This window comes from Macaca thibetana, chromosome 2 (assembly GCF_024542745.1).
Source record: "Macaca thibetana thibetana isolate TM-01 chromosome 2, ASM2454274v1, whole genome shotgun sequence".
Taxonomy (NCBI): Eukaryota; Metazoa; Chordata; class Mammalia; order Primates; family Cercopithecidae; genus Macaca; species Macaca thibetana.
The window spans coordinates 161,341,566-161,368,412 of record NC_065579.1 but is presented as its reverse complement, the minus strand read 5'-3'; the positions used below and the strand labels follow the sequence as shown (position 1 = coordinate 161,368,412).

The window sequence follows — 26,847 nt, the reverse complement described above, 5'->3', positions numbered from 1 at the left end:
GAAATACCATATTCAGATTTACAAGGGCTAAAGGAGGCACAGGTAGGAGCTGAAGGAGGTGGCGGGTCGGTGCTACTTTAAGGGATCTACTTCCCTTTATAGGAAATAAAAATTATTATCTTTTCCTCATCCAATGCAAGGTTCATGGCTGATGCCTCTCTAAAAAAAGATGGATTTTAGAGAAACGACAGAAATAGAGAAAAGCATGACAAATTTATTTAACCGAAGTTTTACATGACAGGGGAACCTTCAGAAATGAAGACCCAAAAATTCAGGGAAAGCTGTATTTTTATGCTAGAATTTGATAAGGAGTAAACAGTCGTGCAGAAATGTGATTGGACAAAAGGGGATATGATCTAATGGTACAAAGCTGGGAGAACTTAGTAAGGCCTGTTTGTTCAGATTCTTTTTGACATCTCTGTATCTCCATTCCTTTCTGCCGGGTGTGGGGCAGGACATCTGCCATATGAAGGTCTTATGACCTACTCTCAGGAGAGGTAGGTAAGAGAATTCTTTTATGGCTGGCCCTCTCTTCTTAAAAAGGCAGAAGACCGGAGAATTAACTTCTTACCTCTGTGATTTTCTCCATTTCCCAGGTGCCGTGTTTTGGAGTAGTGTGTCTGGTACCTGTCACCTTTAACCAACAATTACTGAGCACCTACTGGGTGCCAGATACTCCGCCAGGCTCTGAGAGGACAGAAATGCGTAACACACAATTCCTGCTCTCAAGGAGGCCTTTCAAGAAGAAGAGAGTAGAAAAAATTCACACATTTCCCCCATCCCAAAATGACATCGATCTGAAGAAAGGAAAAGAAAAAGGTAACTCCCAATGTGTCTTTAAACATTTGACTCAAATTTGAGATTTGGGGTTCGGCAATCAGCTGAACCTCTTCCTCTCCTTTACGTGCACACACACACACACACACACACACACACACACACACACACATTCTGTAGCATGCGTGTCCTCATTCAGCTGGCCAGCGAAGGATAGGCGTAGTTGTTGCTGGCCCTGCCGGTGCTACAATTTTGATCAGACAGGTATTAGAAGTTAATTTCAGAAACAAAATCATAGCAGTTTCTGGCACATAAGCCAACTCCAACCTAACCTTTCGATGAGGTAAGGGTAAAGGAATCTGATAAACACATTTAATTTCCTGTGAAATGAACAGGGATTTAGAAACTAAGAGGGAAGTGGGATTTAGATACACACATTTTGGGTTTTATCTCACAGGACACATATAGCCCTTTTGTTCCATTTGTCATAGTTCCAGGCCCACCGGGTCTCACCTACCTTTGACATGCACCTCCATTACCTATCTAAGCCTCAACCTCCCAGGGTCTCCCTCTGGACTCTCCCCTTCCTAGGGGAAAGAAGGCAAAGCAACACTGTTGTGATGTGATGGCCAGGACCGGGGTCACATGGCCCACTCCAGATCTGTCCCAGTGGTCACTGTCCCAGGTTCCTGTCCCACTTTCACACTTTGTGTAAACATGATACAATTATTTCTGGGGGAGAAAGGAGACTCTAAAAGGGACCCCTTTGTTACTCTTCATGCACTGCTCCCCCAACCCCAGACCTGTTCACTTGATCCTGGAAGGAAGAAACAAACTCTTATTCCCTCTCAGGCTTCTGCTGATACTTGTTCTTCAGCTGAGTTCAAGACGGCCAAATGAATTTTTCAGAAAGACCACAGCTGGCTTGTCAGGACCCAGGTAACAAGACGAAAATAATTGAGAGAGGAAAAATCCCAGGCCCCTTGGGTGTCATTTTCACAAAGTTTTCTTCTGCGTATCCTTATGTGTTCCGGGTTTTTCAATGGTTCTCTTCTGTTGTCCTCACTGGCAATTTTCCTCTGCCTTTTCTTCTTTCTCTATAGATTTCCCAAAAGCATAAGCTATGTGTCCCTGATCCTGAGCAGAGTTGATAGGAAACCTTGTTTTTTTTTTTTTAGAACATTTCATAGACAAAACACAACCCCGGCTGCGGCTGGAGGCTGCTGGGATTTCTGGGCCTTGTTTTAATGCGTGGCCCCTTTCATGAAATCTGGGGCAGTTAATGGAGGTGGGGTGGAAAAAAAAAGATGAGGAGGGGGAAGACAGGCATGAACTTTTACACCCAAAGTGGGATTTCAGAAGAATTTACAGTCGTCTTCTCTGGAGAGAGTTAAGATTTTTTTTTTTTTTTTTTTTTTTTTTTTTTTTTGAGAGGCAGTCTCACCCTGACACCTGGGTTGGAGTGCAATGGCACAATCTCGGCTCACTGCAACCTTCGCCTCCCGTGTTCAAATGATTCTCCTGCTTCAGCCTCCCGAGTAGCTGGGATTACAAGCACCTGCCACCATGCCCTGCTAATTTTTGTATTTTTAGTAGGGACGGGGTTTCACCATGTTGGCCAGGTCTCGAACTCCTGACCTCGTGATCCGCCCACCTTGGCCTCCCAAAGTGCTGGGATTACAGGCATGAGCCACCACGCCCGGCCAAAACTGTTAAGATTTTATTGCTGTAGTACCAGCAGTTACAATGTTCCATAGAACTCATAGCTGAGCCCATGCCAGGGATTCCCCAGCTCACTGAAGCTGGAAGGAAGCCAACTAGACTGCAGAGTTCACTTTAGGAAGAGAGAGGGAGTTAAGTTAAAGTAGGAGGTGGGTTGGAGGAAGGATAGAAGCCCAGAAAGTAAGTAAGGCATTGTAAAATCACACCTTAGGCCCTGCAGTCAGACAGAGCTGCTGTGGGCGACTTCCCACTATTTACTACCTTGGGATATTAAGCAAGTACTTTAATCACGCCAAGGCTCAGTTTTCCCATCTGTGAACTGGAGGTGATAATAGTACCTGCCTTGTTGGATTGTTGTGAGGATTTGATGAGATAAAGTCTGAAAAGGATTTAGCACGGTGTCTGGTTCACAGTAAAAGTTTAATCAATATTATTTTCTATTATCATAATTATAAATAATGGAATGCGTAAAGGAGCGGCTGCGAGTAGAGGTCACACTTTCCCTCCCTAAGTGTGTGTGTATGGAGAGAAGACAAACGTTCTTACTTATAAACAGTCCCTTCTGTGTGACTCTCTCATCCAAGCCTGCTGGGTACCTTGGGTGTGGGGGCGAAGAGTAGTAAAAAAGAGGAAAAATGGAAGAAAAAAGAACAGGCCACAAAAGCAGAAGAGATTCACGGGGGGTGAGGGGCACCGTGGCAGAGGGGTGGGGGCAGGAATGATTGGAAAAAGACATGCAAAAGAAAACTAAGTGAAAGAAATGAATATGGATATGGAAATTGTCAAAAATGGAAAGAAGTTTTGCAGCTGGATGTGGACAGAGAGGAAATGTGGAGGAGAGGCGTAGGAGTCTAAAAATGTACAGGGTTTGGTTTGCTGGCCAACACCTCCTCTGGGGAGGTAACAACTCCTGAAAGCCATGAACTTTTAAAAAGGAACCTAAACAGCACAGCAAACCTTCCTGAAGAACATATAACCTCACTGTGTACTTTTCATCAGCCTCAATTCCTTCCCCACAACTCTCACTGAGCCATTGATCAATGACTCACTCTTATCTCCCACAATCTCACACTCCGCTGTAGCCCTAAAGAAAACTCTGCTCCTTAAGGTAATCCTCGACACGGCTGTGCAGGCCTCTGCTGCAAAGGGTAGGGGCGAATTACCCCTACCACATGCCTGGAGCTTAGTAAGTGCACAATCAACGTTGGTTCAATGAACAGATGGATCAATGGTGCGGTATACTTGAGGCAGGCCTACATACAAGTCAACAAAACTGCTCATAGGATCACTTGAGCCCAGGAGTTTGAAATCAGCCTGGGCAATATAGTAAGACCTTGTCTCTACCAAAAAGAAAAAGAAAAAAAATTAGCCGGTGTGGTGGCACATGCCTATAGTCCCAGCTACTTGGGAGGCAGCGGTGGGAGGATCCTTGAGCCCAGTAGTTCGAGGCTGCAGTGAGCTATGATAGTACCACTGCACTCCAGCCTGGGTGACAGTGAGACTGTCTCAAAAAAAACCAAAAAACAAAAAGACTGCTCATGAGGACAGAATTTCTTTCTGGGGGAAAGAAATGTCCTGGAATTAGATAGTGGCGATGGTTGTACAACTTTCTGAATGTATTCAAACCCACTAAACTGTACAATTTAAAATGGTAAAATGGTATGTGAATTGTATCCCAACACGTTTAAAAAGCACAAACTATAGCCAGGGAGAAGCAGTCATGACCAGCACTGCTCTTCCAATTGCACTCTTGTTTTTGCTTTGTTTTTCCCCCGTAAGTTACTGGAGTACAGGTGGTATTTGGTTACATGAGTCATGAGTAAGTTATTTAGTGGTGATTTGTGAGATTTTGGTGCACCCATCACCCAAGTGCACTCTTGACACTGGGCTCTCTTCTCATCCTTTTGCTTCTTCTCAGGACATAGTGATTATCTTTAAAAACTCTTCTTGTGTGGTTTTTGTTTGGTTGTTTTTGGATTTTCAAGTGTTCTGGAAATCTTAGTGGGAACAACGATGGTTAGATCTCATAGAAATAAAGTGGCTATGTAAGAAAGGCTCAGTTCTTTCTGGAACGTTTCTCTAGGACCTGTGCAAATTTTTCAAGCTTGAACAGTCCTCAAGATAAAGATTCAGTTTCATAGTGAGCCTCTTTCACATGGCCCCAGCCACCTGAGGCTCGGCATCAAAGAAATTTTTGAGGAAATCTATTGCCTAATTGTCATGTCTCTTAGCCTTATAGTACTCTTATGGAACACCTTATCTTCCCGACAGTCAAGAGCATTTAAATGAACAGAAACGGTTTCCCAGATGGGACGGAGAGGAAGAACACAGTGTAGCAATAGATTCTCCCAGGATTTTTTTGTTTTTGTTTTTGTTTTGGGTTTGTTGTTGTTGTCGTGTGTGTGTTTGAGCCACGGTCTTGTTCTGTCACCCAGGTTGGAGTGCAGTGACATGATTTTAACCCTCTGTAACCTTGAACTCCTGGGCTCAAGTGATCCTTCCACCTCAGCCTCCTGAGTAGTGGGTATCACTGTGGCCAGCTCTCCTGTTCCTTTAACTTTCCTGTTTAGTCACAACCTGCCGTCTTATACATACCTATAAACACGTGGACATCAATAGTAAAAATCGTCGTTTTCTATGGACTCAAGTTTGGTGAGATTGTGTGCTTAACACAGCAATTCTCTAAGGATTTTGTGTGGCGCTTACTTCAGCTGCTTGCTTAACACTGCCAAAAGAAACTCCTGAATCTGTTAACATCGTTTAATAATCAGTAACAGATTGTTTAGACAAATAGGATTTTAGATTTGGGGGCTGGTATCTGCTATATTCCTATACAATAAAAAGGAAATGAGTCCATACATGTCTGCATTCTATTCTAAGGTTTGGGGCAAATTCTGAGTCTCCAAGAAAAATTGGGAAAAGCAGGCTATTCATATTCATATTCCTTCTTCAGCATCCTATCCATGCAGAAAAAAACTGTGAAAAAGTGGAATGCTACCTATTCAAACTTAATTTTGGACCTAGAAAGAAGTTTAAATATTCACTCATTCAGGGACTTTATTTGAACTGAGAAGCAGAAAGTTCATTTATTGCCTCAGGAGCTTCTGAAAATCCCATCCAGTCATTCATTCTACGTAACTTGTTACAACCCACTGAGAATCTCAGTTACTGAACTACAAAGTGAGTTTTTATCTCTAAGGCCTACCATTCCTATATTTTTGCCATGATGTCATCATCAGCCAACCGGGGCCTCTAAGGCTCATAAGTTACTGGGGCTATCAACGGAATTGCTTGGCAGCATCATGAGGTGGGGAATTTGTTAAAAAGCTAAATGTATGATGCCTTTTTAGGCTTTGAAAATTATTGAAGGGAAGCTTTTAGATCCCCCCCACTTTTTTTTTTTTTTTTTTGCTGTTGAGGATCCCCTACCTGTTCAAGGACACCAGGTTGGGAAACACTGACCAGGTCATCTGTGAGGCCCTTCCCAGCTTTAAGTCTCTGAGGCTGAAAAAAGGAGGCGAATGAGTAAATCATGAGTTACCCGGATGCGCCCCTTCTTCCAGAAGGCCCTGCCAATTCTCCCTGAAAAGTAGAGTTGCTCCCCCACTGGATTGTCCTCTCACAACCAGCTATGAGTGTCCTCATTGGGGAAAACAATGTAAAACCTTCAAAACTAAAACAAGTAGTCATTATTTGGATTTAAATCCTAGTTGTTTAATTTTCCCCGAATGTCTTTAATCTAGAAATTTAAGGAAAACAACTTTTCATTAGTTACGTCCAATGACACTTTGTAAATATAGGAGATGAACAGAAGCATCCTTTTCTACTGTGCTCCAGATAATTGATGATAAAACTCTTGAGCTCAAAGAGACCCTAGAGAGTCCTTCCCCAGTGGGAAACAGACGTTCTGCTGAAATGTAAGAGCAAAGCAAAGGAAAGGAAACAAAGAAACTTCTAGAAACTTGGAGATTCTAGGACTTCTTTCCCAATCCCTGTTCCCTTGTAAAGGGGCTGAGGCCTAGACTCCATACTCATCTTCTCTCTCTTATACCTCTTAATGGCACATATTTCTAGATACTGTGGGTTTCTAGACTCTGTGGGTGGCAACCTGTGGTTATTAAACCTCCCTTAGTGCAGAGAATCCAGAATAGTGCTCTTTGCTGGGAAAAAATGATATCAATGTCAGTAGCCCTACTCATGGTGGCCACATGGTCACAGGGTTGCCTCTGCGGGCAGAAAGCTTGCAGTGCGACTCACTTTGTCCACTTTTATTAAAATGTTTACTTTTCCATTGTCTGACTTTTAAAGATCAAGATCTTTTTTTTCCCTCAAGCCTAGGGTTCATCACTCATTTTGGGAAGAGGAGAGTTCCCCGCTATATTCATTAGTGGTCTAATTGAGTCCCTAAGAAGATTTTATACTTCTCTTTGGAATCAAAAGAGAAGACATTATTGAAAGCCATAATTTGTATACTTTTCACTGCACCCCATCAGTCCTCATTCTTCCTTCCCAGAGCACCTTAAGCGGAGTAGTGCCCTTTTCTTGATGCTCCTTCAAGAAAGTGCTTCCTGTTTTCAGGAAGAATGTGTTCTTCACTTCAGCAACAGATGAGCTTCTTCCGGGGAAGTTGACCCATTTCCTGATGGCTCCCAGCAGAGTCTTTGCTTGGATGTTATTTGCTTCTTGGATTGATTTTGCATTGCTCCTCCAGAGAAATTGGAAAACCATCCAAAGAACTTCTAGAAATGTAGTATTCCCCATACACTGGTTTTTATTCATCACTATCGCTGCCATCATCCTCTCTCTCATTGTGATGTTTCAAACACATGTTTCAAACCCTTCTGTAAACAAATAATCAGAGACTGAGCATGGTGGCTCTTGCCTGTAATCCTAGGACTTTGGGAGGCCAAGGCGGGAGAATCGCTTGAGCTCAGGGGTATGAGACCAGTGTTGGAAACATAGTAAGACCTTGTCTCCACGAATAATTAAAAAAACAAACGAACAAAAAATTCACCAAGCATGGTGACATGCACCTGTGGTCCCAGCTACTGGGGAGGCTGAGGTGGAAGGATCACTTTAGCCTGGGCAATCAAGGTTGCAGTGAACCATGATCAGGCCACTACACTCCAGCCTGGAAGACAGAGCAAGACCCCATCTCAAATACATATATACATACATACAAATGATCAAGCAGATTTCTGGTGTCAGAAAAGCAAAAGACTGCTTATTGTTTTCCATATTTATTGACACTTGAATATGAATCAAACTTAAGTTTACCTGTATTTTAAGGAAGCAAACCATGCTGAGAACATTAAGGCTTTCCCTTTAACTCCTATGCTGGGCAGCACCTTCAAACACCAAGATGAAGAGTGGGAACAACTTGCAAAGCCTCCTTCATGCTGTGGCTTATGCCTGGGTGATGTTGGCTAGTGCTCACCACAGACCCTTGGAGCGGGTGTTATTAGTATTATATGCTTTTTCACTTTTCAACCTACAGTGGCTCCTAGTTAACCCTTGATTATCTTTGTTTCATGCTAAGCTCCTCCATTTGTTTGCTTAGTCTCTCTTATTCCCATATGCCATTCCCATTTCATCTCCACAACCCCTGTGCAAGGTATTTAATGTGTATTTGAATGTGCTCTTGCCAAATATATTATTCTATGCACATGTATTTTCATTTACATAAATGAATTTTAACATTTTTTCACATTTAAATCTCTGAAGTCAGAATTCATTTTACAATAAATGGTATGTCATCATTTAATTGGCAGAGTTTTATTTTTTTTTAATGGTACAAAATATGATTATCCATTGAACAATAGGTGGTATTTAGATTTGATGAAATACAGTCTATATCCCATCCTATTCTTACTTTTCTTTGCCCTGGAGTACTAGTTTAAGACTATGCATGCTTATATACTCATCTCATCTGTCACTTCTCATTGCTGCTTAGCCCTCTAGGGTGGACTTTCTATCCACTCCCAAAGCCTGCCAGGTTGGCCCTTACTCCTTGAAGCCACAAACAGCACTGAAAGCAGCATGCTTGTCCTATTCCCTGTGGAATACTGTAAGCATTTCACAGGGCTATCATGTCTAGGATTGAAATCAGGGGGTCATATGATTTGCAAATATTAATTTGAGTAACTAGAGCCAGATTGCTCTCCAGAACAGCTGTGCTATCTATATTCCCAGCAGTGGTACATGAGAGTCCTATGTGCCCACATCTCTGCCAACACTTGGCATTATCCTACACATAAAATCCTCATTTTACATGTGAGAAAAGAGATTGTGCTGGTGAACTCTATTACCTTTTATCAAGAAGAACTTGATATAGATGTAGCTAGTGGTACCGGAGCCTGGACTACATCAAGATACTAGATTGAGCGTACTGCCAGACAGATGAACTGTGGTTTCTTTTTTTTTTTTTTTTTTTTGAGATGGAGTCTTGCTTGCTCTTGTTGCCCAGGCTGGAGTGCAATGGCACGATCTTGGCTCACTGCAACCTCCACCTCCCAGGTTCAAGCGATTCTTCTGCCTCAGCCTCCCGAGTAGCTGGGATTACAGGCACCCACCACCATGCCCAGCTAGTTTTTGTATTTTTAGTAAAGATGGGGTTTCACCATATTGGCCAGGCTGGTCTAGAACTCCTGACCTCGTGATCTGCCTGCCTCGGCCTTCCAAAGTGCTGGGATTACAGGCGTGAGCCACCGCACCCAGCCTGTGATTTCTTAATTTACGTTTTTTCCACCAACTAAGAATGTCCCTTGGTTTCTCTGAGCATCAGTGTTTTCATTCCTTAATTAGAGGAGTAGCATTCGATGACCTGCAGGGCCCTTTTCCAAATCTCTAATTTTCCAGCTCTGAACTCTCTTTAGTCCATCAATAGCAGTTGTTTCTGATGGCATCTAAGTGCCTTTGTGGGCTTCAAGATGTTGGAAAGGAAGGGCTTTCTGATTGTACCTTTTCATCTAAGCAACAAAAGAACCCAATGAATAATAAAGCACCCACATTTAACATTATCATCTTTCATATGAGCCTTCTCTCTCAATCTTCCCCACCTTCAATGGAGTCAAGGACCAGAAATAAAAGACAAAGTATTTAGCGTACTTTTGCAAAGCTCAAGGGCCTAGACTGGGCCTTGTTCCAGTCTGAAAAGTGTTATTTCTATTCTGGTGAGGGATGGATTGTATCATTTCACTAAAGGCAAAATCTAGGAAATAAAGGAAATGACATCACCCAAGCAGGGAGAAGCCAAATATCTATCCTCAGTCATTTCTTGAAAAGGGATGGAGAGTTGAGATATGACGTTGGTAGTGCTTTGAGGAATTTATGGCTAAAATGCTCCCTCTTCACTTATTTTTCTCTCCGTTGGATGAGGATCTGCAGACTTTGCTGGCTTACAACCAGCAGTCTGAAAGGATCACTGGTGCATGTTTGTATATTCCAGCCTCATAGGGATTCACTTCTGATAGTTTCCTAAGGAAGAGGAGCCCTTCTTGGGCCTCACAGATGAGAGTTTGGCAATTGGTTTCTACCAGGAATCTCCAGATTCAACCTTATTAGCCCTTTCCCATGTCACCTTCTCATCAGGTTTCCAAATCTCAGGGACCTGGAGAGGCTGTATTTTTGGCCAAATGTCAACTTCCTCTTATCAAGAAGAAAATACATCACTTGCTATGGAGGGAAATTCCAGGGTGAGATGACTCGGGTCCTAGTCTCTAGTCCACAGAGCTGGTGCATCTTCTCTCTCTGTCTCTCTCTGTCTCTCTCTGTCTCTCTCTCTCTCTCTCTTTCTCTCTCTCTCTCTCTCTCTCTCTCTCTCTCTCTCTCTCTGTCTCTCTCTCTCTCTCTCCCTCCTGATCCCTTATAGTTCTTACAGTTCCATTCTAAACACCAGTATACCTCTGTCTCTCCTTGCATTTTAAAGGGTAGGGTAGGAATTGTTACTGATAGGTACAACTACATGCTCATGTGCTGTCTCATGTAATTCAAACATTTTGGTATCCTAAACAAAGGACACTCAGCTGGGTGTTTCGCTCTTGCTTTTCTGCGTGAACTGTCCCAGTGGGCCCCTTTGTCAGCAGAAGGATTCAATCTTCTCCCCTTCAATAGCCAAGTTGGGAGATTTATTTTACTCTGCATGGCCTGGGTCTGCTCATTGGGAAGAGTTGCTCAGCCAGTTCACATCAGCCCTTCAGGGACCTGGATGGGAAATCCAGTATCAGCCCACACGGAATATTGCTTTGGCTGAGCTTCAGGGTAGTGGTTCAGAGTTCCAACATGCTTGTTTTCACTTACTCTGGAGGGTCACTGCTAGGACACAAGGGGCCCTACATGGCTCAGCTGATAGGGGAGTCCTCTGGTCTGGGGTTCATTGCTTCTTTCTTAAACTTTAATAGCATTTTATAGCAGAAAATGCAGTGCACTGGGAAGCCCTAACTTACTGATCACACTAGCTGAGCTAAATGAACATTATAATCAGTCTCACATCAGTACAGCCCAGATCTCCCTCCACCCCAACTTTTTTTTTTTTTCCCTGAGACAGAGTCTTGCTCTGTCACCCAGGCTGGAGTGCAGCATCGTGATTTCGGATGACTGCAACCTCCACCTCCCAGGTTCAAGCAATTCTCCTGCCTCAGCCTCCCAAGTAGCTGGGATTATAGGCACACACCACCGTGCCTGGCTAATTTTAGTATTTTTAGTAGAGAAGGGTTTCACCATGTTGTCCAGGCTGGTCTCGAACTCCTGACCTCAGGTAATCCACCTGTCTTGGCCTCCCAAAGTGCTGGGATTGTATGAGCTATTGCAACTGGCCAAGGCCAGGTTTTTTTTTTTTTTTTTGGATGGAGTTTCGCTCTTGTTGCCCAGACTGGAGTGCAATGATGCAATATTAGCTCACCGCAACCTCTGCCTCCCAGATTCAAGTAATTTTCCTGCTACAGCCTCCCAAGTAGCTGGGATTACAGGCATGCACCACCACACCTGGCTAATTTTGTGTTTTAGTAGAAATGGGGTTTCTCCATGTTGATCAGGCTGGTCTCGAACTCCTGACATCAGGTGATCCACCTGCCTCGGCCTCCCAAAGTGCTGGGATTACAGGCATGAGCCACTGCACCTGGCCAAGGCCAGGTTTTTTACCAAAACAATTTTTCAAGAAAACATTTTGTGATTTTTAGAGCTGTTTTTTAGATTTAGAAATTGTAGATAAGAGACTATAGACCTACTTAATGAAAAAAGCATGATAAGCCTTTGGCACAAGAAAGTTATAGTTTCAAATCCCATCAGTCTGATTTGAGGGCAGTTGCTTAACTGCTCTGAAGTTCAGTTTTCTCATTTGCAAAAAATCAAAAACAAACAAACAAACAAAAACAGGTTATTGTTACTACCTGTTTTTGTTACTACCTTGCAGTGTTACTTAGAAAATGAAATGAAACATTGTGCGCGTAGCACCTGACATCAGGTAAGTAAAAAGAAAAAAGGTATTCATTATTTTTAGGATATGTGGAGATATGCAAGGATGAAGAAAAATGAAATACTGAGAGAAACAAGAAACACAGATTGGATGAGGCGGATCAGCTATAATGGAAAACCTTAACTTCAGTATGAGAAGCAGTGGGGGGAAAAAAAAGTCTGAAGGATGAAAACTTGATAATGAGTGGGTTCCAGGGAAGGAACATGGCATCTTGGAGCTAAAGCATGAGCAAAAAGTTCAGCTAGAAAAGGTTGAGAGCCAGCATGTTTACCTGCCTATTGGGTTTGTAAAGAACTAGTCAATGATAGCATCAAGTGAATTTTTCTCATAGGACTATCTGATTTTTATTCACCTGGGTATATGTCTACCCTAACATTTCATTGCACTTTCAACCAAGTGACTAAATTCATATTGCACCAAAGCCCCCAAACAGAAATGAGAAATACATTACAACAGCTGCTACTTAGCGCATGCTTTCCTGAAGAGCCAGGCACTGTGCTACGCCATTTTACATTCATTCCCTCCTGCAATTCTCACAATGCTATGAGGTATGTATTGTTTTCCCCATTCTATAGATGAGGAAACTGAGGCTCAGAGAGGTTAAATGATTTCCCAAGGTAGTGAGTGGCAGAGCTGGAATTCACTTCAAAGTCTGAATGGCTGCAAGAACCACTTGTTCTTAAACCACTGCAATATGCTTATCTCCTGCTGATGAACAAGAAATGTCAGTCATTGGTTTTATATGAGAAATCCCTAATCTCTCAGATATTGGAAATGGAAGGCTACCACAGTGGAGTGTTTGTGGGAAAGATCTTGGGCCCCTTCACCATCGTTCCTCCCTGAGCCGTGTCCTAGCCCCAGCCTGACATCCACCAGATACCACCAGCACAGGACCAGGACCCCACAATCCTTTTAAGGGCCCATAAACATGTTTTAATTTATCATGAAATCAAAAGAAAAAAATGATGAATGTAATTTACACCAATGGACTTATAAAAGATAATTTTTAATACTTTTTTATGGAGAAAGGTGTACACAAAGGCAAAAGTACCTAAGGCCCATGAAATGCAGCCCTGCATGTTTTCTCAAATAATCCAGAAAGTGTGTGGTGTGCAACTGTTATCCTTGCATAGCATAGGCTCCTCTTTCATTCATTTGGGGGGTTATATCATCCTAGAAACTCTTAAGTAGAAAACATACGCTTCTCTTGGCAGGCTGTTCTTTTTGGCTAACACAAAAGTTGATACAAATATGTCCAAATACTCAAATATACAAATGTGAACAGATATTTATGCCTCAAGACACATAAGCTAAACCCCAGAATAGTATACCCCTGGTTATCCACGGGCATACATTCACAAGCACCAGGGGGCAGCCCTAGGAAATTCAGTGCAAATATACTGGCCAACACGTGCGCGTGCACACACACACAACACACACACACACACACACCATTTCCCCCAACAATAAACAAATAGACTACAAGCCAAGAAGATCAAATTACCATCCAATGAACAGTTAAAAAGAGAAAAATACCAGATTTGAAGCCTAATCTGCAGTATTTAAATAAAGAGGTAAGAGTGAGTTGGAAAAGGGAGAATGCTTTGCAAATTGAACCGATGTACTGTTTTTTTCAGGGTCCAAGACCAGTTCTCCTTAATGATGGTTCCCAGAGATTCTCCAATTAGGCATCCCCTGATCTTTGAGGAGTCCAGATCTGCACAACTTGGCAATAGCATCAGATTTGATCTTTCACGGCCCAGAAGCGTGAACTGGGGAGTTGAGAGGAGGGGAGAAGGGGAGTGGGTAAAAGCTTTGTGAGGGCTCCATGGTTAAAAACAAGTTCAAAAACAGCTGAAAAGCCAGGGAAAAAACGATCTTATTAATTGGACCCCTTTCACCTCTTTCCTTTCCCATTCTGCCCACAATTCTCTTCCTTCCACGGAATGTACCCAGGCAAAACCGTTGAAAGAAAGGAATTATCCACCCTATTCTCCAAAGCCAAGGGTTTTTATTTTGTTTTTGTTTTTGTTAATTGGGGGTAAAAATGTGAGGCAACCTCTGCGCAAAACTACCTTTGAGTCCTGCCTGTTTGGAATCAAATCCCAAACCTATGCTGATAGGAAGATGAATACTTCCCTCAATATGGCTCCTGTAATAGTTATTTCCCTAGAATATTGAGAGATTTGCATGTTTTGGGACAGAATGCTATCTTTTTAAATAATAACCACAGTAAGTGATCATTGTGCCAGGCCCTACACTAAGTACATTATCTGCAATGATGCCATTTAATCCTCACAGCTTCATAAAGTAGGTGCTGTTATTGCAGAAACAGGATTTTATAGAAAAGGAAACTGAATTTGGAGATGTTAAATAATTTACCCAAGTTATCACAGCTATTAAATAGCTCAGATGCAGTGTAACTCAGATGTGTCATTGTATAATTTACATGTGGGTGTGTTCTATTATTCATCATTTAATTTTTTTCCAAGCTGTAACTACTAGAAATAATGTATTTTTAAAATCGTACTTTAAAAAAATTTTTATTTTTAATTTTTATAGTATATAGTAGGTGCATACATTAATGCAGTACATGAGATACTTGATACAGGCATGCAATGCATAATAATCACATCATGGTTAATGGAGTATCCATCCCCTCAAGCATTCATTCTTTGTGTTACAAACAATCCAATCATACACTTTGAGTTTTTTAAAAATGTGACGATGTACTTTTTGTGCAAAAAGCTTTTATCTTATTTTTGATTATTTTCTTAGAATAAATTCATAATAGTAAGATGTCTAGATCAAATAAATGCTTAAATATTTTTTGGCTCTCACAGTGTGGTGCCAAATTGCATTTTCAAGGGCCTTTGCCAATTTACGCTGGGAATATCAACATAAGAGTGATATATTTTTCTTGCATCCTTGCCAATACTGTCATTTGAAGATGAGATTTGTCCACTCTCTGGTCACCATTCCACATTCAAAGACAAGGGTTCTCAGGAATTTCGTTTCAGTGGCCAGGGGTATTCCAAGGCGATGAAGAAACTGGATTATAATGGGCTCTGCAAAGGTCCCATCTCCCATCTGTTAGCAAATCCCTTTAATTCTACCATTTAGGGACTCAAGTCCCTTTTGGCTTAAGGCTTAGAGTGTTTCTAAAATGCCCTCTGGAAGGTGTTGCTTTAAATGGCTATCACTATTTATGGTCTCTTGCGAAGATGAGCGACTACTAGGTTGTTTTGAGAAGAAAGGGTAGCCAGTGATTGGAGTTCTGGGTGGTAGGGGTGAAGGAAAGGGAGTTGGGGAGGGTTCCGAGCTAAGGGCAGGTCCTTTCCCTCCCCATTTAGCCAATGTTTTTTTCTTATTTTCCCTTTTCAGTGCCAGTGCATGGGAAAGTAGATTTCATGTATTCATTCACTCATTCCTTTTTTTTTTTTTTTTTTAAATAAAAGGAGTTTCCCTCTTTCTTGGTCTGCAGTGCAGTGGTTCAATCATGGGTCACTGCAGGCTTGAACTCCTAGGCTCAAGCAATCCTTCCACTTCAGCCCCAAGTAGCTAATACTACTAGGTATATACTACCATGCCTGACTAATTTATTATCATTATTATTATTATTATTATTATTATTATTATTATAGAGATAGGGGTCTTGCTATGTTGTTCAGGCTGGTCTGAACTTCTGGCTTCAAGCAATCCTCCTGCTTCAGCCTCCCGATATGCTGGGATGTGAGCCACCATGCCTGGCCTTCATGCTTTTTTGAGTGCATACTCTGATGTAGACTCCAGTTATAGGCATTGGAGAGGGACACATCAGTGAACAAAACAAAACCTCTATCCGAATGAGGCCTATATTTTAGCGAGGGCAGACAGACAAATAAGTATATATAATGTCAGGAACTGATGAATGCTATGAAATGTTGTCTCTAAAGAGGAAAATTGTCATCAGCCATGGTCTCTTCCTATGCTGGAGACAGGCAATCCACAGACTGAAGGGTTTGGGGACATATGTGTGAGATTAGAGGATATGGCAGGAAAATAAAAATTATAGGCAAAGCAATTATTAGCAAACAAGGCAGTTTTCTGACTCTTATTAGAAAGTACTACAGATTCCCTTCGCTTCCCATATGAAAGATCTATGATTTTAGTCAGCAGGTCCTTCACTTTGCTGTAAAAATGTGAAAGATGCGTCTAGATACAGTGTTATTGTTCTGTATCTAGATACAAGGTTACTGTTCTACAGCAAGGGCAAAAAAATTCTTGCAGGCTTCCCTCTGAGAAGGGCCTGTGCTGGAAGAAGTAAAGTAGAAAGCCCTGGGGAAGCCTAGACTTGCCCCAACCCGCTGAGAGACTTGGGCCAGGCCCTTCACTGCTCTGCCCTGGACCTCTTGAAGCCTAATTAAGTAAAATGAGGAGTATAGACTCTAGAAGGAAGGTCTCTGTGGTCCCATCCAACCTGAGCCATCTTTTTCTACCCCAGCTTACATTTCTGCGTGTGAGCCTTACAAGCACACAGCAGGATTAATCCATCAGCTCCGCTGGGCTGGGAGAGGGAGGGAGCCAGGCAGAGGAAGTATCAATGATAACTGCACTCCAGTGAGCACTGAAGAGGCTCCATTCATGGACCAACAAAACCTGGGAGAAGCCTCAGACTTAATCAGCCAAGGAGGCTCCAGCAGCAAGAACAAAAGAAATCAAAGCTTCAGTGGGCAATGCAGGCACAGCTTCTGTGTTCCTGCTGAGACCTGAACCCACTGGGTCCCCAGCAGACAAGAGGTGGTGAGCGTAGGCGTGGACGCGGGTGCACGCGCGCGCGCACACACACACACACACACACTGAGGGTTTACAGGTTTCCGGAAGAAAGGAGAGAACAAAGATGTGCAGACCAGGCACCTGCAGAATGAGACTATAGCTGATATGATTAAACAAGAGCTTCATTTAACATTACCTTTTAGACCCTACTCTAGGAATGCTTACACAGTAGTTTAATTTTTTTCAATTAAGATCCATGTTACACTTAATAAGTGAGGAATGCTTTAATGAGATTCAGAATGAAACTCTGGCATGCACTTCTGCATAAAACCTTTCAGGGCCCTAGAGTTACTTGTTTCTTGACATAATATAGTAGTTGCAATACTTTGTGTCATGCCTTTCCACAGAACATCTAGCTAGGCATATTTCTTTTTGTTCTACATCTAGCTAGGCATGTTTCTTTTTGTTTTGTGTTCAGACAGTCTTCTAGTGAAGTAGGTTGAGATTATGCATCATGCCTAAGTGGGATGCTTAATCTCATTTAATAAGTGGGAAAACTGAGGTTGTGCTTCTTAAGGCTGCTTATTAAGCCTGTGTGTACCACCATGATCACCTGAGCCAACTTCATCAAAAGGGTGATCATTGTCCCTGAACTGATGGTGGTGGGAATGAGCATATCGTCATCACCCTTCCTTAGGAAGTGCCAGAAGGAAGACAGGCGATTAAGATGCCACATAAAACTCAGTAACCTTATTGGAAAGAGTTCGTTCTCTGTGCTAGTCTAAATGCCACACTCTGTGTCTTTTTCAGGTGCCGAAAGTATCTGGAAGATTCCATTATTATCAGGATGACTCATAAAATTTAATAATTACTTGTTTTTGTTTTGTTTTGTATGCCCGTGTTTTATATGATGTGACCTTTTGCTGCCCTGTACTATCATAAATTGCATCTTTCTGAAGGCAGTTCTGAGTAAGTTTGTGTCCATGAGTATGTGCTAGCACTTCAGCTTATGGGCATTGACTTAAAGAAGCAACTGGAGCTGTCAGCAATCTGTTGTGAGGTCTTCAACTAGCTCATTTGTTAAATAGCTTTAGGACAAATATTCTTGGCTAAAAAATCTAGTATAAAAATGAAAAGGAGAGTCCTGCAAACAAAGAATACAGTTCACTGTGTTCAGTTACTTTTCCCTAAAAAAATGGGTAAGAGATGTAGAGTTAAAAAATATTTTTGAGTTGTCATGACCAGTAGATGACAGACATGGCTTTTACTTTTAAAATATGGTACCTGTGACGACAACTGATTGTAGGCAAAACCACAGAGATGCTTCTTTTGCTTGAATTCAGCTATTTTCCTTTTCTGTGTCCTCCCCACTTGTGATTTGTTCTTACCCATGAATTAAGTGGCCCTTGAGTTGCTCTCGATCTTACCCCTGTTCTTTGCTGTTGTCCCTAAGCAGTGCTCTTTATCTGGGGCCAAACCCACTTCTTCTCCTCTCTCAATACTTTCCAGCCAGGGGGCCTGACTTTCCAGTCCAGGTGCAAGTTCCTGATGCTGGATAATTCCAGGCATCATTCCTACAAGAGAGAGCTTTGGGGACAGAAAAGCCTTTACACAGCACTCATCTCAGACTCCCCATGGAGAGTCTGCCTATGCATTGAGTCTGGCCCCTTCAGACCACTTTTTCTTTTCATCACAGAGGGAGCCCGAGCTCTTGGCCAGGCTCGTGAGCAGAGCAAAGGCAGTTGCTATCGCTATAGAACCACTTAAAGATTTTTGTGTGTGTGTGTGAGGGAAGACCTTCTGGTAGGCCTTATTACATCCTACTGGTTCTCCTCCCACTTCTGTGGTGTGAATGTTAATTACCTAGGAGCAGACTACTCCATCATTACAGATCTCACCTTCCCACTCTAGGCTGTTTCCCAGTGAAAACATAGCTTCTGCAGCCCTCAGCCCCTATAGCTGACCCCTCCATCTTTACAGGCACTTCCTGTTTTTGGTGGCAACTTTCATCTGAAAGGATTAGAGGTGTTTTGTGCAGCCAGCACACAGTGGAGACAGTGTACATTTGCAGAGCTGAACAGACTGCCAAGAAAGACAGTGCCCTTCTGCTGTAAAATCCCAGTAGAAGTCCTGTGGCTGGAATGGTGACACACAAGGGGGTCTAAGGCTCACAGCAGGCTATCATCGTCCGCCTTGTAAGCCTTACAAATATTAAAATATGGTTTTGCAGGGGATAGTTTATGTAAGATGATGTAAGGTAGCCATGGGACTTTCCCCATAGTCAAAAGGTTTGAGAGCATTGAAGAAAAGTATAGCCTTGGTAGGAAGCCAAGGAAGGGCCACCATCTTTAAAGGGTATCTTCTGTTGCTCCTGAAAATAGGCAGCTCAGCCTGTGACACAGAAGGATGCAGAGAAGGCCCACTGACGGCCTTGGCCTCAGAGACTCACCACTGTCATTTCAGACTCCAGGTCCTGACCCTCTTGACATCATTAGAGCAGCATCCTCCATGCCCCAGGTGCTGACACAGCCTGCAAGCCACACACACACACACACTCACACACACACACACACACAGAGAGAGCGAGAGAGAGAGAGAGAGAGATGCCAGTTTGTTAATTTACCCAGAAAAATGCAACTAATAAGAGTACTGGTTGTTCACTTTGGCCTGATCTGCACATTGGCTCAGAATGCAGGCAGTGAGTTAAGCTTCGGAAATGTCTCTCCATTGAGATGCTTTAGACCCTCTCAGCAAGTGAAGGACAAGAAGACTCTGTCCAGAGCTGTTATAGTGCCTGAGTGGGTTTACCAACATTTGCCTCTGCAACACCCCACTTTTCTCTTTATTCTTATAACTGATCATTTCTTCCCACCCACCCCACTCCCCAGACAGACACATTTTGTTCTAAAGCATTCTTCAAGTAGTATGCATACAATTGGTTGGATTCTAAGTGCTGCCCTTTCTGGTTCCCTGAGATTTCCCTTAGTTCACCTTAATTGGTTTCTTAGGTATCCTTAAGCTCTTGGCTCACACGTTTATAAATGATTTTTTATCTTACTTCCAGAGATGACTAATTACATTAATTGTGTGTGGATTTTAGTGGTTTAACTCTTATTTAAACTGTATTTCCAAGTCTTATTACATATCTTACTGTGGCCTTTAGGCCCTTCGCCGTCTTCTTAACTAGTCTGTTGGTAGAAGCAAACCTTCCAATGTCCCAGCCCCTGAATGGCAGAGACAGACACTGAACTATGCATTCCAGCTATTATCCTTCCTCTGAACTGAACATTAGCCTTCACTCCTTCAATGAAGCCAGCTTTAAACATTCTTCCCACACTGCACATGGGGAGCCGTGGGGATAGTTAGCTGAACTTTCGCAACACCAACTTGTTGAAAGCAGAGGAATCAAATAAATGATGAAAGCAGCTGCAAATGAACTTGTGTGCAAACTGAAAAGTGAGCAACCCACGTCCTCAGTTAGGGCTAGGAGTGGAAGTTTAATGGCCCCCCTTTCAGGGTCACATAGTTGTAGTTTACAGGATGGTCCCAGCTCCGGAGGTATCATTTGCTCCTCAAACATCTACTCGTAGCCTCCACCATGCTAGGCACAAAGTGTGGGGTAGGATGACTAAGAGATGAATGAGACATCATGCTTGCACTCCAGGAAGTCACAGTCTAGTGACGGTAGGACACTGGCTTGCTGGCAAGTGATTCTTGAAAGAAATGATGGAATAATGACTGACAAGAAGAAGAAGGGAATTACCTGAAGAGGTGTTCAACCTTGTAGAACTTCATGCAAGCACAAGGTTGTTTCTTTGTTTCTTTGCTCTAAGAGCACTCATTCCTCCTTTTCCCTCTCCGTGTCTCTTTTCTCCTGACCTGTGGGGTCTGGCGGCTTGTCTATGTGATGGCTGCAGCTGTTGTTCTACAGAATGAGTCACCTCCACCCATCCCTCTATATGAGCAGCTCCGCACTCCATGAAGGGATCGTGGACCTTCAGATTAAGCATAAATTTGAGCTAAAGTATTTATTTATTTATTCTTTAATTAGAGTGAAAACTCTTATCTGAATATGAATGTGCTTCCCTGCTTCATTTTGAAGCGTAAGGATTGTGTTAATTTCTGATGGAGAAAAGGGCACAGGAAGGCCCCCTTTAAAAAACAGCACATGCCCAGTATCCTGAGACCCCAGGGCCAGAAACCTTGAACTAATAAGTGACAAAAGGCAAAGGAATTAAGCTAGCCACATTTAAAATGCTAACTAGGAAAGTTGGATTGATTTTGACTAAATTAAATCCCAAAACCATGTAAAATGTTCCAAGAACGTGTATTCCTGAAGATTTTGTTGTTTATAAAATGCTAGTCCAACATATCATGAAATCGGCAATATTTAATAAGTGTCAGTCACCTTACTCAGCACTGGAAATACTGAGCAAGATACAGTCACAGCCCTTGTGGTTTCTTGATGTTTCATCACAGTAAAAGACACAGCTTCCTAAAGGTTCTGTCAGAAGTGAAAGTTAGTCTCTGTCTCTGTCGCTACCACCCTCTGCCTTCCCTTTCGTCTTTCTTTCCTCCCCTACACTGATGATAGTCATGGACACAGTACATTGGCAACTAGCACACTGATGTCCAGGCACTGCTTGTATGGTCCACAATGTGCTACATGATTGTATCAGTCAGGACAGACTAGGTTATGTTGCAGTAACAAACAACTCTCAAATCTAAGTGGCTCAAATAATAAAGGTTTCTTTTGTACTGAAGCTACATATTCATCACAATTCATCAGGAAACTTTGCTTATTGTAGTCACCTGGAATCCCAGGCTGATGGAGCAGCCACCGTCTTGAATGCTGCTGGCTATTGTACCAAAGAGAAAAGAAAGCTCTAAAAAGTCACAAATAGGCTCCAGGCTCCAGCCTGGAAGTGTCTGTTGCATGTCACTTCCACACAAAATTCAAAGGTCATAACTAGTTACAAGATTCCACTCAACCGTAGGAATTCAAGAAGTTCAGTCTTCCCTATGCCTAGATTAAGGAAAATGAATGATTTTGCCAAGAGCACTAGCAACTACTGCAATGGTGTATAGCAGATTTGATGTGCTGACCTAAGCCTACGGTGCTAGGCTACTGGGTGATCTCAGCCTTCTCATAGTGAATCTTGCCTCTCCAGCCTCCATGGAAAGTAGAAAAAGCACAGTACTGGATAGCTTTCCAGAATAATCTGATCCCAGGGTGATCCTTCATGCTACTCTAAAGCCACATAGATAAACACAAAAAAATGATGAGGAGGGTGGGAAGCTAGTGTAATGAGATGATTAAATGCAGAGACTTAAAAACCAGACAGATTTGGGCTTGCATTCTGGTTCCACCATTTACTATTCATGTGAACTTTGGCAAGTTTCTCTTTTCTGTGTCTCGGTTTTCTCATTTACAAAATGGGACTAATAAAGCTTACTTCATAAGTTTATTGTTGGGATGCACTAAGATAAAGTATGCAAAGCCCTTAGCCTAGTACCTGGTAACTTATAAGTACTCAGTAAGTGGTAACTGTCATTAGTAGTGTTAGGATTGGAATAATAAGCCAATATTAGCACAATGTCTAAAAGATGATGTGTAACAAACTAAAGCATTTTTTTAATTGTTGCCTTTCCTTGAAATGCTCTGAATATTAAGAAAAGGAGTGTGGGCCGAGTGCAGTGGCTCACGCTTGTAATCCCAGCACTTTAGGAGGCCAAGGTGGGAGGACTGCTTGAGCCCAGGAGTTTGAGACCAACCTGGACAACTTAGTGAGACCTCATTGCTACAAAAAAATTTTTTAAAAGCCAGGTATGGTGGCAGGTGTCTATAGTCCCCACTACCTGGGTGGTTGAGGTGAGAAGATTGCTTGAATCCAGGATGCTGAGGTTGCAGTAAGCCATGATCAAGCCATGCCACTTTAGCCTGGGCAACAGAGCCAGACCTTATTTCAAAAAAAAAAAAAAAGAAAAGGAGTACGGGAAAGAGATGAACCCAAGTATTATTCACCTGAGACACTGGTATGCAACATCTGGAATATTAATATCTTTTCCAACATACATCTTTTGGGGACACTATCTATGAAATTCCTCAAATAAGCATGGTGGTGAGGAAGATAGGCTCTAGTGTCAGACTGTCTAAGTTAAAATTCAAACTACCAATATGCAGCTCTGCGACCTCAGGCAGCCTCCTTTACCTCTTCCTCATCTGTAAAATGGGGATAATAATTACGTGGCATGGAGTGGCCACGTTGATTAAATATATTAATGTACATAAAATGTTTAGCCTAGTGCCTGACACGTAATAATGACTCAATGGATGTTAGAATTATTAAACATGAGGAAATCAAGACTCCAAAAACTTAAGTCACTTGCCTAAGATCACACAGTTAGTAATTAGAAAAATTTAGACTCTGGTTTTTCCAAATTCAAAGCACGTGTGCCTGCATTTTACCACCTCATTCTATTATTTACACTTACATAATTGCCTTTAGGACTTCATTAAGCTTCTGAAATTTGGGTCAAGCCATTCTCAGGCATAGTTGAAGAAAAGCAAGAAATCATACAGTGGACTATCACAGTGGCAGGAAGTAAATGGAGTCCCTCCATTTTCAAGACTGGCCCAAACAGGCTCCTAAAGTTGCTTACCCTATAAGAAATGAGAGGTGTTACTTCACAGTTTTTGATTACCCACTATTGAGTATCTATGCTTCATCAGGCTCAGTACTAGATGAGTTGCTTGTGTTTTCTCATTTAATTTTCACACAGCTCTTTGATGGAAGTAAACACTTATTATCCCCATTTTACAGAGGAGGAAAGCTAAGATTCAAAGGGTTAAGTAACCTACTCAAGGTCACACAGGTAGAAAATGGCAAAACCTTTGAAAGATAAATTAGGTTGAAAACAACTTTTCTGTACAATATAATGTTATTTTTTTAAAAAAAAATTTTGATCAGCATCTTCCAGATCTTCAGAGTAATAAACGCTGATTAGAGAAAATGTTGAAAGAAAAGTATAAAGAAGCAGGAAATATTATCTATGACTCCACTGCCCAGTGTCACTCACTGTTAACTTTAGTACAGTTCCTTTGAGTCCTCTCTCCATCTTTCTTTTTTACTGTATAGGTGAAATCACATTATATAATTGTGTAATGCAGTTTTATTCAACTCTATAAAGTTGGTATTATATAATCAAATAGAATAGTTATGCAACCAGTATTTTAATACACTCTACTTTTTAAGAGAAAGAAGTGAAGGACAATGAAAAGGTGATAGACCTAATTTATTTCAAAAACCCAAACAAAACACTGCCAGGCTGTGGCCTGTGGTTGCTATAAATTCCTTTCTGTTTTCTACCCCTTTTCCATCTACAGCATTGGGGATTGATGCCCATTTTGTTGACCACAATGATGATTCACAAGCATCACAGATTAAAGGATGTTTAATAACACTTCCTCCCTTGGCTTGCACGTGGACAGGCCAGCACTTGAGCAGGCCAGACTATGGGACCACTCAGTGGACATCAGAAACAGGAGATGAACCACATCTCCCTCCTGTGGCCTGGATCGTGCTCCAATTTCCTCTTTTGGTCATTTTTGCTGGCTCTACAGTAGCCCTCTTGTCTCTAGGATCTAAATGTCAGGTCTTCCTTCTCTGCAGCCCTTAGACAATTCTCTGACTAACCATAGGCTGTGGAAAATGGCAGCTGGATTGCCTTTGGGTGGAGTCCTTGCCCTGTGGCATAGGAAGCAAAGGAAAGGAGAGAGACGCCCTTTGAGATTAATGAAAATGCTCTCAGCCTAATAAACTCGAAAAATAGCTTCCCTGTGATACAAATGTGTGGCCCCTAAGGGTCCTAAAGAGAGAGCTAGGGGAGGTTCCAGCTGGCCACAGAGATGCTAAAGGTCAGGAGCAGACTTTAAGGGTTTGCTGTTTTATAGGTTTAAAGACCAGGTCTGTGTTTTGATAACTGACTTGCTAATAGCTGGTCACTTGGGTTGCTTCTTCCAGCTCTTTGTTTGTTTTAAATAAGGAGATTCAGCCAGTCATAATGGGAGGAGCTGCAAATGACTTCCCCAGTTGGGAGTGCCTGCTTGTTTATTCTTCTGCCTGGGCATGCTGATGTGCAGGCCACACTCACAGACTCACACGTCTGAGGAGATAGCCCAAGGGAGCCCTCGATTTGTATATTTATATAGGATGTGTGTATAAGAGTGTGCTCAAGTATCAAAACACATAGGTAACCATGGGTGAAAAGAGGAATTCTGTTGCAAGAATTTAAATATACTGTTTCTCATACATTTATTTCTTCATCCATTCCTTTAACAGGCACTTATTGAGCACCCGCTGTGAGAAGTACTGTGCCATTTGCTGTGAGACTTGCCAAGATTTCTAAAAGGTGGGCCTTTATTTCTCCCCCTTCAGAAGCTTTCCATCCAATGGGGGCACTATCTGATCATTCATTAAAGCACACACGAGTCACCCACAATGAAAGATATCATGGGATAAATGCTTTGGGAATGGTACCGAAGACAGGTGCTATAAGAACCCAGAGGAATGTGTGTTCACTTTGGGCTGAAAAGGCATCAAAGAAGATCAGTGGAGGAGGGAGTGGTGCGCTAGGAATCATACAGCAAATATCCAGTGGCAAGAAAAGGCACAGCATATTGGGAGTTTCAAGAAGACTGGTTTACCTGCAGAGGATTCTCATGGTAAGGTGGATTGAAATAAAATTAGAAGCCAAGAGTCTGATTGTATAGAGGCTTGAATGCCAAGTTCAGTTGACTTACACACATATAGATGAGGAAGTGGGAGGGAGGTAGCTCCCAAGGTCTCAGAAATCCAGGTGATAGGACTGAAATTATAACACAGAATGGTTCTTTACTTTCAGAATGGTTTCTAGGCCAGTAAGCCATTAATACACTCAAAGAAAATAAATTCATATGGAATCTGCCACAGTTGTAGAAAGGATATAACCTCAAAATAAAGGGTAGCCCTTTAAGTTGAATCCATTAAGAAAAGTTAAATTATGCTTATTTTTTTTCACCATGACCTAGTAAAAATTCTATTGCAACCACTGATGTAGCTAAATCCCCTTTATTTCAACTCCAAGCTCCTCAAGGAACCTTGTTAATATCAGATGGGGCTATAGGAGAAGACATAAGAGGCTCCCTTAGTGCATTAGCTGCTACCCTGGTCTTGCACTTTGGTCTCTTGAGAACCTTGCTAGCATGAATAAGCGTCCTCAAGTGGGATCAGCTCTTGAGACACTGGCTAAGTTACATTTCTTTTTTCTTTTTCTTTTTCTTTTTTTTTTTTAAGAGACAGGGAGTCACTATGTTGCCCAGGCTGGTCTCAAACTCCTGGGCTCTAGCAATATTCCCATCTCATCCTCCCAAAGTAATGGGATTACAGACGTGAGCCACCATGCCTGGCTCAACCAAGTCACATTTCTGAATCTTCAAGTTTAAGACTAAAAACCCTGGACTTGCCTTTGTGAACCCACCAAATGGTTCTTTCCAGACTCTGATTGGGGCAGTTTACCAGCTTTCCCTCTAGGCCTCCTTAAAAAGCACCCAGTCATTCAAAATACACACAGTTCTGGGTGATGGAAAAGTTTAATTAATAGACTTAGGTGGCTTGCATATGTAAATCACCAAGAACTAAATATAATTAAAAACTTTACACTAAAAAACCCTAAATATTCATACATTTTTTGATGATTCAAGAATTATATCACCCAAAGACATAACCAGAATATATCAGAACTCTCAAAACACAACAGAAAACAAACAACCCAATGTAAAAAATGTAATTAAAAAGGCACTTAGCGAAAAAGGATAGCTAGATGATAAGTAAGTACACAAAAAGTTTTCAACAATTATTCATCATTAGGGAAATGTCCATTAAAACTACAATGTATTACCACTGTACATAAAATAAAAAATACTGACAATACCAAGTGCTGACAAGGATGCAGAGCAACTGGAAATCTCATGCACTGCACATATGAATGCAAAGTAGTAAAGCCACTCTGGACCATGGTTTGGCAATTCCCTACAAAGTTAAACATGCAGAAACCATGTGACCCAATAATCCCATCCCTC

The 26,847-nt window shown here is 42.0% G+C and overlaps 1 long non-coding RNA gene across 3 annotated transcripts in view; it reads left to right on the top strand.

The window, feature by feature from the left end:
* The window catches only part of LOC126947796 (uncharacterized), a 105,071-nt gene extending 79,209 nt beyond the window's left edge, over nt 1-25,862 (top strand). For all 3 annotated transcript variants that reach the window (XR_007723199.1, XR_007723200.1, XR_007723198.1), the window contains 2 exons: nt 597-819; nt 25,070-25,862. This is a non-coding gene — a long non-coding RNA (uncharacterized LOC126947796). The remainder of the gene's footprint in view (nt 1-596; nt 820-25,069) is intronic.
* The last annotated feature ends 985 nt before the right edge of the window (nt 25,863-26,847 follow it).